The following is a 10,440-nucleotide window of genomic DNA, read 5'->3' as shown; positions in this document are numbered from 1 at the left end:
CCTCCTTTCTTATGTTATGTTCTTATCAGTTTATCTTTTTATTGCTACTATTTCCTCTGTATTTGACTGGAGAAGTCTACTGTGTAGGTGAAACATCTCGTCAATAAAGATACCCAATTAAGAACATAAGAATGGAGGAACACAGCAGAAGGCTTACTGGCCCCATACAAGGCAGGTCCTTGTTGTATGTGTCTTAATCTTCAGGTAAGTAACGTGTAGGTGTCCTTTACCCTGTTGGGTAAAAGGACACTAGTGCAACTAGTACTACTACTACTACTACTACTACTACTAGCATTACAGGTACTACTGCTTCTACTACCACTAGTATTACAGGTACTACGTGTATGTATGTATAATGTTCGCCAAGACCGTAGTCCTGGCACGGGTCTCAATCTTGCGATGACCCGTCTACAGGTACTACTACTACTGGTTTAGAAAGACACGTAAGCAAACACTAACATATTTATTAGAAAACGTTTCGGTCCTGGGACCTTGATCACTTCTAACATACAAGAGGTAGAAAGACATTATATATATAGGCGGAGAGTGAGATGTGACGCACGTGACCTGAGGAATGTCATAAGAACATAAGAATGGAGGAACACTGTAGAAGGCCTACTGGCCCATGCGAGGCAGGTCCTTATCAAAACAACCTCTACCTATGATGAGGACGGGTAGACGATGAAATCATGTGACTCCTGTGTTGTTGGGTTGGTGCTGCTTAAGTATCATGTATGCCAATGTTTTTGAAATTTTGTAGTTTCCAGTGTTGCGTTCTATAGTGTCGGTGACGGCGATTAGTGAGGCTTCTAGGCACCGTCGGCGTCTTGAGGTCTAGTTCGGTGAGAACGAGTTGTGCCTCGTTCCAGTTCATCAAATGCCCCGTGGAGTCTCTGTGGAGGACACAGGCGTACCTTACATCGTCTCTGTTAGAGGCATTTCGATGTTCATTCAGGCGGACTGCAAGATCTCTGCCTGTCTCGCCTACATATTTCTTGGGACAGAACTCACAGGGGATAGTGTAGACGCCTGCTGTAGAAGTTGGAGGTGTGGGGCTGCGTTTCGTAGTGAGGTCTTTGATAGATGATGTGTTTATGGTGGAAACGTTGATGTTACTCATAGCAAGTGCCCGGCGAGTATTCGTGGCAACATCGCCACATGGGAGTACTATGAACTGTTTAGGGGGCTGTTCCATGGACGGTTTGTTGAGGATAGCTTGTGCCTTGAGTCTGCAATCTCGGATGAAGAAAGATGGGAACTGAAGACGTGTAAAGGCTTGTGTTATGTAAGTGCAGATCTCCCGACAGTGACAAACTTCTCTTCAAAGTGTATAGAAAACCTACCAACAAGGACGATCTTATACATTTTTATTCACACCAAGACACCCGCACTAAGAGAGGAGTCCTCATTGGCTTCTTCTTGAGAGCTCTTCGCATCTCCAGCCCTTGTTTTCTAGAAGAAGAATGCACTTACATAACACAAGCCTTTACACGTCTTCAGTTCCCATCTTTCTTCATCCGAGATTGCAGACTCAAGGCACAAGCTATCCTCAACAAACCGTCCATGGAACAGCCCCCTAAACAGTTCATAGTACTCCCATGTGGCGATGTTGCCACGAATACTCGCCGGGCACTTGCTATGAGTAACATCAACATTTCCACCATAAACACATCATCTATCAAAGACCTCACTACGAAACGCAGCCCCACACCTCCAACTTCTACAGCAGGCGTCTACACTATCCCCTGTGAGTTCTGTCCCAAGAAATATGTAGGCGAGACAGGCAGAGATCTTGCAGTCCGCCTGAATGAACATCGAAATGCCTCTAACAGAGACGATGTAAGGTACGCCTGTGTCCTCCACAGAGACTCCACGGGACATTTGATGAACTGGAACGAGGCACAACTCGTTCTCACCGAACTAGACCTCAAGACGCCGACGGTGCCTAGAAGCCTCACTAATCGCCGTCACCGACACTATAGAACGCAACACTGGAAACTACAAAATTTCAAAAACATTGGCATACATGATACTTAAGCAGCACCAACCCAACAACACAGGAGTCACATGATTTCATCGTCTACCCGTCCTCATCATAGGTAGAGGTTGAACATTAAAATGGTATAAAATACCGACAGGTTGTTAGGTAAGACACATATGCAGGTACAGACCTGCAATCAACTTCGACAACCTCCACTAGTGAGAACGGCTGGATTTGAGAGGGACCTGACCTCCCAACATCTGAGTTCTTGGTTTAGAAAGACACGTAAGCAAACACTATAACATATTTATTAGAAAACGTTTCGGTCCTGGAACCTTGATCACTTCTGAGAAGTGATCAAGGTTCCAGGACCGAAACGTTTTCTAATAAATATGTTATAGTGTTTGCTTACGTGTCTTTCTAAACCAACTTGTCGGTATTTATTACCAAGGTTTATACCATCTGAGTTCTTACCTCTTCTAGTGACCTACGTCTCACCTCTTGGCGCTATATAAGGCTCCATCCTGTCACTTCATCTCCATATTGTTTCATACTATGGAACAATGCTCTTCTCCAGACTGAGGGACTGACCACCTCAAAACTTTAAGGGTGATGGACTGATTACATCGTCTTCAAGTATTTTCTGCTTCTATCAACTTTCCTGTACTCGACTGAAGAAGCCTACTGTGTAGGCGAAACGTTTCGAAATAAAGATACCCAACTGTTGCATATGTGTCTTACATAGGTAGAGGTTGTTTTGATAAGGCCCTGCCTCGCATGGGCCAGTAGGCCTTCTACAGTGTTCCTCCATTCTTATGTTCTTATGACATTCCTCAGGTCACGTGCGTCACATCTCACTCTCCGCCTATATATATAATGTCTTTCTACCTCTGTATGTTAGAAGTGATCAAGGTCCCAGGACCGAAACGTTTTCTAATAAATATGTTATAGTGTTTGCTTACGTGTCTTTCTAAACCAACTTGTCGGTATTTATTACCAAGGTTTATACCACTACTACTACTACAACGATTATATTGTGCCTTACACTTCACTCTCAGCCTATATATACCCTTTGTGCCCATGTATTGTTTGTATCAGCTTGATAAAGTTCCTGGAGAGCGAAACGTTGCCACAATAAAATGTCACATTAGTTGCACCTGTGTCCTTTTACATAACATATTGTGGGCAATTCTACCAACATTAATACAATCCTTTACTCTGGCTGAGTTGGCCGCCCACACTCCATCAGACGATACACGTGGGAAGACGACGATACTTAGGTAGCAATCAAGGCTTCCCATCCCTCCTCCCTTCCTTCACTTTCACAGTCAGAATCTGAGAAACTAGGTCACCAGTCCAATTACATGACGTCATGACGACAGTAATTTCACACCGTCAATCACCATTTGTCCCCGCTGAAAATAGGGTCAAACAATATTGAATATGGTGGTTTTTAAGGGAATTACTGGTACTCATAGCGTGCAGCTACATTACATAAGAAAGAGCACTGCAGCAGGCCTACTGGCCCATGCTGGAACATTCACATAACCCACAAACTGGAGATAAATCTTCAAATATCTCGATCCGTTCTTGAGAATTATAAGTCGTGACGGATCGAACTTAGTCCTCGGAATTTTATCAAATTCCCGAGAGAGGAATGAATTCTAGATTACAATCACTAGGTATTTTTTCCTTGTCATACTTCATGAAGAATCAGACTATGGAACTGAACTTCTCCAGGGTGAGGGACTGACAACCTCAAATCTACGACTTAAGGGTGATGGACTGATTACATCGTCTTCACATCTCTACTGCTCCTGCCTACTTTCTGTATTCGACTGAAGAAGCATACTGTGTAGTTACCTGGATACCTGGAGGTTATTCCGGGGATCAACGCCTCCGCGGCCCGGTCCATGACCAGGCCTCCCGATGGATCAGGGCCTGATCAACTAGGCTGTTACTGCTGGCCGCACGCAGTCCAACATTCGAGCCACAGCCCGGCTGATCCGGCACTGACTTTAGGTATCTGTCCAGCTCTCTCTTGAAGGCAGCCAGGGGTTTATTGGCAATTCCCCTAATGCTTGATGGGAGGATGTTGAACAGTCTTGGGCCCCGGACACTTATGGTGTTTTCCCTTAGTGTACCAAAGGCACCCCTACTTTTTATTGGGGGCATTTTGCATCGCCTGCCCAGTCTTTTACTTTCGTAGGGAGTGATTTCTGTGTGCAGATTTGGGACCATTCCTTCCAAGATTTTCCAAGTGTAGATTATGATATATCTCTCCCTCCAGCATTCCAACGAGTACAAGTCAAGTGCTTCCAAGCGTTCCCAGTAGTTAAGGTGCTTGACAGAACTTATACATGCAGTAAAGGATCTCTGTACACTCTCTAGAACTGAGATTTCACCTGCTTTGAATGGAGATGTTAATGTACAGCAGTATTCCAGCCTAGAGAGAGCAAGTGATTTGAAAAGGATCATCAATGGCTTGGCGTCTCTCGTTTGGAACGTTCTCATTATCCATCCTATCATTTTTTTTTTGCACGTGCGATCCCTGTGATCCCTGAACGTGAGATCCTCAGACATTACTACTCCCAGGTCCCTTACATTATTCTTCCGCTCTATTGTATGGCCAGAGTTTGTAGTATACTCTGTTCTAGTTAATTATCTCCTCCAGTTTTCCATAACGTTTCGTAATAAAGTTGCCTAACTGTTGCCCATGTGTCTTACCTACCATACCCAGATGTTGTACATGTGTGTAATTCTTCATATGTCGGTACTGTATACTATTAATTGACGACTAGTTAATGGTCCTGTCATGTGGGTTCGATAACGTGGATGGGGTAAAAACACTCACGTAGGCTCGGTTAGTACGTATAATTATAACGGAAAGTATGGGAAGCACCATCAGCCGCCCTGCCTCTCTCTGCTCTCAGACTGACCCACCAGTGCCTAGGGGGTGAGCGGCGTTCAAAAACATGCTATGGTCAGCAGCAACGTGAATAACAGTCAGTGATTCACACAGACGGTTGGTAGTGAGTCATACTACTGGTAACTGGTACTACTGAGAGTGATAAATTAGACACATGTGCAACTTTTGGGTATCTTTATTGAGGAAACGTTTCGCCACACAGTGGCTTCATCAGTCCATACACAGGAGAAACTTGAAGAACAGGAGGAGAATAAGGTAATCAGTCCCTCAACCTTGAGTCGATGTGGTCTAATTTATCAACATGTCGGTTCTGTGAACCATTCATCTACACTACTGAGAGTCCAAGTGGGAGCGAAACGTCGCGGTATGCTCCTCTCTCCTATGTGCAGGTTATCTGTGTATTGTACAACAATGATAGGACCTACTTTCACTGGGGAATCCCGCCTACCAGTGACTATGCCCTCGTCTGTTACCCGTCCCTTTCCACCTGATGCCTCTACAAGCACCAGCCTCCTTACCCGTGTTCCAGAATCTCGACAACTATGGTGATCTTCACACCATCTCCAAGGCTGAGAGAGTCAGTACCTAATATTTTGTATTTAGTTCTACTGTCTTCAAGTTACGTCCTAGAATCTGCACTGATAAAGCCACTGGGTGGCGAAGCTTCTACAATGAAGATACCCAGATGTTGCACTGTATTTGTGTACTGTTCCAGTCACGGTATTGTGTATTTTTCTTCTCTATTGACTGTACACGTGTGTCAGCCTGAGCTGGCTGACTGCTGGTAGCTGCTGTTGCTCCGGCTGCTCTCCCTCTGGCTGCTGTTGCTCCGGCTGCTGTCCCTCTGGCTGCTGTTGCTCTGGCTGCTGTCCCTCTGGCTGCTGTTGCTCCGGCTGCTGTCCCTCTGGCTGCTGTTGCTCCGGCTGCTGTCCCTCTGGCTGCTGTTGCTCCGGCTGCTGTCCCTCTGACTGCTGTTGCTCCGGCTGCTGTCCCTCTGGCTGCTGTTGCTCCGGCTGCTGTCCCTCTGGCTGCTGTTGCTCCGGCTGCTGTCCCTCCGGCTGCTGTTGCTCCAGCTGCTGTTGCTCCAGTTGCTGTTGCTCCAGCTGCTGTCCCTCCGGCTGTCCCTCCGACTGCTGTCCCTCCGGCTGCTGTCGCTCCGGCTGCTGTCGCTCCGGTTGCTTGAGAAGCCTCCAAGGTGAAGACGAAACTAGTTCTTCCTGATGATCCACATCAACTGCTGCTGCAGTCAACTGTTTCCTTTGACCTCAATGGTACAGACAAGTTTACAGAAGAAACCTTCCTTAGGTGGTTAGGTCTGATGTCTCCAGGGACAGGTAACCTATGTGGCCCGCGGTGTAAAGAAAGAAATCGAAAAAATACGAAAAATGAGTTTAGTTTAGAGAAAAATAGTTTGACAGTCTACAAAAATATAGCTGTATTAGAAGCATCTTCAAAGCGTATAGCAGAAACCTCAGCTGCTGGGTGGCAGGTATTACTCACAAGGATGGTAGGTTATCCACAAGGATGGCAGGTTACTCACAAGGATGGCAGGTATTACTCACAAGGATGGTAGGTCACTCACAAGGATTGTAGGTCCACAAGGATATACCCACAAGGATGGCAGGTATTACTCACAAGGATGGTAGGTCACTCACAAGGATGGCAGGTATTACTCACAAGGATGGTATGTCACTCACAAGGATGGCAGGTATTACTCACAAGGATGGCAGGTTACCCACAAGGATGGCAGGTATTACTCACAAGGATGGTAGATTACTCACAAGGATGGCAGGTATTACTCACAAGGATGGCAGGTATTACACACAAGGACGGCAGGTATTACTCACAAGTATGGCAGGTATTACACACGAGTATGGCAGAAAAAACATGATGAGAGCAAATCTGTATCTCAAACGAACATTTCTATCTCTGTGTAGAGGTGTAACAAGTTATTACAAAGCAGTACACAGAGCGAAACGTCACTGTTAATGTTTGCCATGCACCATGTGTGATCCTACCATACAAACATCTGCTGCACTGACCTCACCTTTCCCTTCCTTCTAGCTTCTCTCACACGATTTCTTTGCATCATCTGCTGAAGGCACCATATTTTCTGAAATGCAACATCATCAAATAAATTGAGGGACTGATACCCAAGGCACACTAGATGCAGCACTGGCTAAATACAAGTTATTTGGACTAACGAGCACTTAACGTCAACTGAAAAATACTGAGCGTCAAATATGGTATTTAACGGGTCAGTTGAGCCAAACTCAACATGTCGTCATTCGGCAAGGGAAGGAATTTACTCTGAATATATCGACTCCAGGCTGAGGGACTGATTACCTCAAACTACTACTCATTTTCCACTGTTATTCTGTATTGTATAAACCTTAGTAAATTGGTTTAAAAAGACACATTAGAAAACATTTCGGTCCTGGGACCTTGTTCGAGGTCCTAGAACCTTTGTTCACGTATCTTTCTAAAACCTTTTCTGGAGTGGACTGAAGAATCCACTGGTTGGCAAAATGTTTCATCAATATAGATTCCCAAATGATGCACAAGTGTCTCACTTAGCAACGGAAGGAGTTGTTGCTTAGTAGGAAGGTATTGGTGTAGTGTTTGTCAGGAAACAAGTGTTTCCTGACGTGGGTCTTAGTCATATGACGACCCACAGCTGGAGCTTTTGGTCATCTGACCAACAACTTCCGCTGGCTTACCGGTCCACCTCTTTAAAAACCAGGCTTATGTTAATAATCATTAAGTATATTCAGATGCTTAGTGTTTGGGAGTTTTCCACCCCAACGGAAGCACTGGGATGAGAACACTCGCAACAGTACGGATATTAGACCAGCCAGCGACCGAACACGTCTACTCCAGGCTGAGGGACTGGTTACCTCGAACTCGACTCACGAAACCGTAATGACACGATTGCAAACCATACCAAGGGCGGGGCTAACGCGTCGGTCTGGAGTTTTATGAGTCTCTGATCGCGGGTTCTAACCCCGCCCGTGGTATGGTTTGTTTACCTCAAACTCCTTATGATCTGTACTAGACTGCGGAAGCCACTGACTGACGAAACGTTTCCACAATACACGCAAGTGTTGCACTAGTGTCTAATTCATCATCCCGTCGGCTCTCTTAACCATTTACTTACAAGGTAGATAGGACATCTACACTCAATACTCTACACCTAAAGATGTCTGGAGCAATAGCCTGGGTAGTGAGGCAGTTACTAACCAAGACAATATGAAACAGTAATGCGTTGGGAATGTGCCCTTGCCGTCTCGGTGCAAAAACTGACCTCAATCCGGACTGGGAGGTCAGAAAAACATTACACAAACCGGTCACAGGTAAATATACTGCCCTGTAAGAGAGATGATGAGACGCAGGAATAGATCAGCGAGAGATGTATATCAGTTACCTATCTTGTATTTAGCAACTCTTTTTCCTAGAACCATTTATACAAAATCTACTGTATGTAAGGTTTACCCTGAAGCAGCCACCAGGTCCAAGTAAACTTCAGGTACACCAACTGGATGCCATACTTGTCGACAATACCTGCCATTTAAAGAGACGTGAATAAACACCACGACGTTAGAAAACGTTTCGGTCCTGGTACCCTGATAAACACTGGTATACATTTCTAATACTTATTTGTACAATTTGTAATAATGTAGGGTAAAAGGACATAAGTGCAGGTAATGTGATATTTTATTGTGGTATTAGCTGTACATGTGTCCCTTTAACTAATATATTTAAACGCCACTACATAAGCGCCAATTTTCATGCCTGTGCCTGAGATTCTTCAAGACTACGGTACTCTTCAACTCTAAGACTAAGGGACTCATTACCTTATCTTTTGTATACAGTTCTACAGTCTTCCCATTACGTCCTTGAAGTTGTACAAGAACGGTACACAATACTGACAAGATTCCATTCTTGTATAACTTGTCAGACACTGCAGCATCATGGAATCTTGATTCTGAGGACATATACATAACCTTCACGACTACGACAACTACTACTACAACTAACCCAACTCTTTGGGTAGGACCTACTTCCACTAGGGAATCCCGCCTACCAGTGACTATGCCCTCGTCTGCTACCCGTCTCCTCTCCACCTGACGTTAGTATATAAGCGCCAGGCTCCTTGCCTCTGCTCCAGTACATCCACGACTATAGTGCTCTTTGCACCAACTCCAAGGCTGAGGGACTGATTACCTCATCTTCTGTATATATATTTCTACTGTCTTCAAATTATGTCCTGGAATTTGTACTGATAAAGCCACTGGATGGCGAAACGTCTTGCATGTTGCACATGTGTTAAATTCTTCGTATCTATACAACACCTGTCGCCCTATATAGCATGGAGCAGTAGATCTGCAGTGTTCCTCTCCCTTTCTCAAGTCTAACATTCACTCTCCCACGCATGATTAAGGTCGGTAATGGGAGCAACTAGACTCCTCCAGTGTGATCATTAGACACAGGGAAAGAGATCATGGGGTCTATTGAAGCAAGCAGCTTATAAACACAGGGAGGTTGCGACCATGTTATTCTCTCTGCCTGTCTCCTCTTACCAGAAGCACGTGACCTGATCTGGTGGAGGCGTGACAGGTTTGAGACATTATTATTCGCGAATCCTGGCAGATATGTGACCTTGCTCTGAAACCACCTTACACGTGACTTGTTCAGACATGACACCTCGCTGGAGTGTACCTGGGGTATAGGTCTTGTGACACTGTGTATTACTGCCTGTTATATCTAGTGTGCCTGGTGTGTAGGTCTTGTGACACTGTGTATAACTGCTTGTTGTATCTAGTGTACCTGCTTGTTGTATCTAGTGGCAATACTGTGCCTCTGGTGATCTGTCTTGTTGCAAGCTATCAATAACGTCATCCTCTCACGAGTTTTCCGTCTACAATAAGCTTGAGCTCTTAACATTTGCAGATAAAAACCTTCACTGAAACACAACGTTTCGCCCAGGAACTGTTATTAATACATGCCACAAGCAACATGAGAAAACAGAGAAAAGGTGGAGTGAAGGGATCTTTCGTTTACCTTTCCGTGATTCCGGGGGTCATTGCTCCCGAGGCCCGGTCCCAGACCAGACTTCCCAGTTGCTGGATTGATGGACCAATCTGTTGGTGCTGGCGGCGCGCGGTGCAGCCTCTTGACGACAGTCCGAGGGGGACTGGGGGAGTGTTCACTCCCCCAGTCTTGACAGTAAGTGTTCACTCCCCCAGTCTTGACAGTGGGTGTTCACTCCCCCAGTCTTGACAGTGGGTGTTCACTCCCCCAGTCATGACAGTCGGTGTTCACTCCCCCAGTCATGACAGTCGGTGTTCACTCCCCCAGTCTTGACAGTGGGTGTTCACTCCCCCAGTCTTGACAGTGGGTGTTCACTCCCCCAGTCTTGACAGTGGGTGTTCACTCCCCCAGTCTTGACAGTAGGTGTTCACTCCCTCAGTCTTGACAGCAGGTGTTCACTCCCCCAGTCTTGACAGCAGGTGTTCACTCCCCCAGTCTT

General features: G+C 45.6%; 1 long non-coding RNA gene across 1 annotated transcript in view; it reads right to left on the bottom strand.

Annotated features, from left to right (window-relative positions):
* Positions 1-6,592: 6,592 nt before the first annotated feature.
* Positions 6,593-10,440, bottom strand: part of LOC138855308 (uncharacterized) — a 332,557-nt gene continuing 328,709 nt past the window's right edge. Inside the window, exon 3 of the long non-coding RNA XR_011394523.1 lies at positions 6,593-7,023. This is a non-coding gene — a long non-coding RNA (uncharacterized lncRNA). The remainder of the gene's footprint in view (positions 7,024-10,440) is intronic.

The sequence above is a fragment of the Cherax quadricarinatus genome, chromosome 89, assembly GCF_038502225.1.
Source record: "Cherax quadricarinatus isolate ZL_2023a chromosome 89, ASM3850222v1, whole genome shotgun sequence".
Lineage (NCBI taxonomy): Eukaryota > Metazoa > Arthropoda > Malacostraca > Decapoda > Parastacidae > Cherax > Cherax quadricarinatus.
The sequence above is the reverse complement of the archived record's forward strand: the minus strand, read 5'-3'. Positions and strand labels throughout refer to the sequence as shown.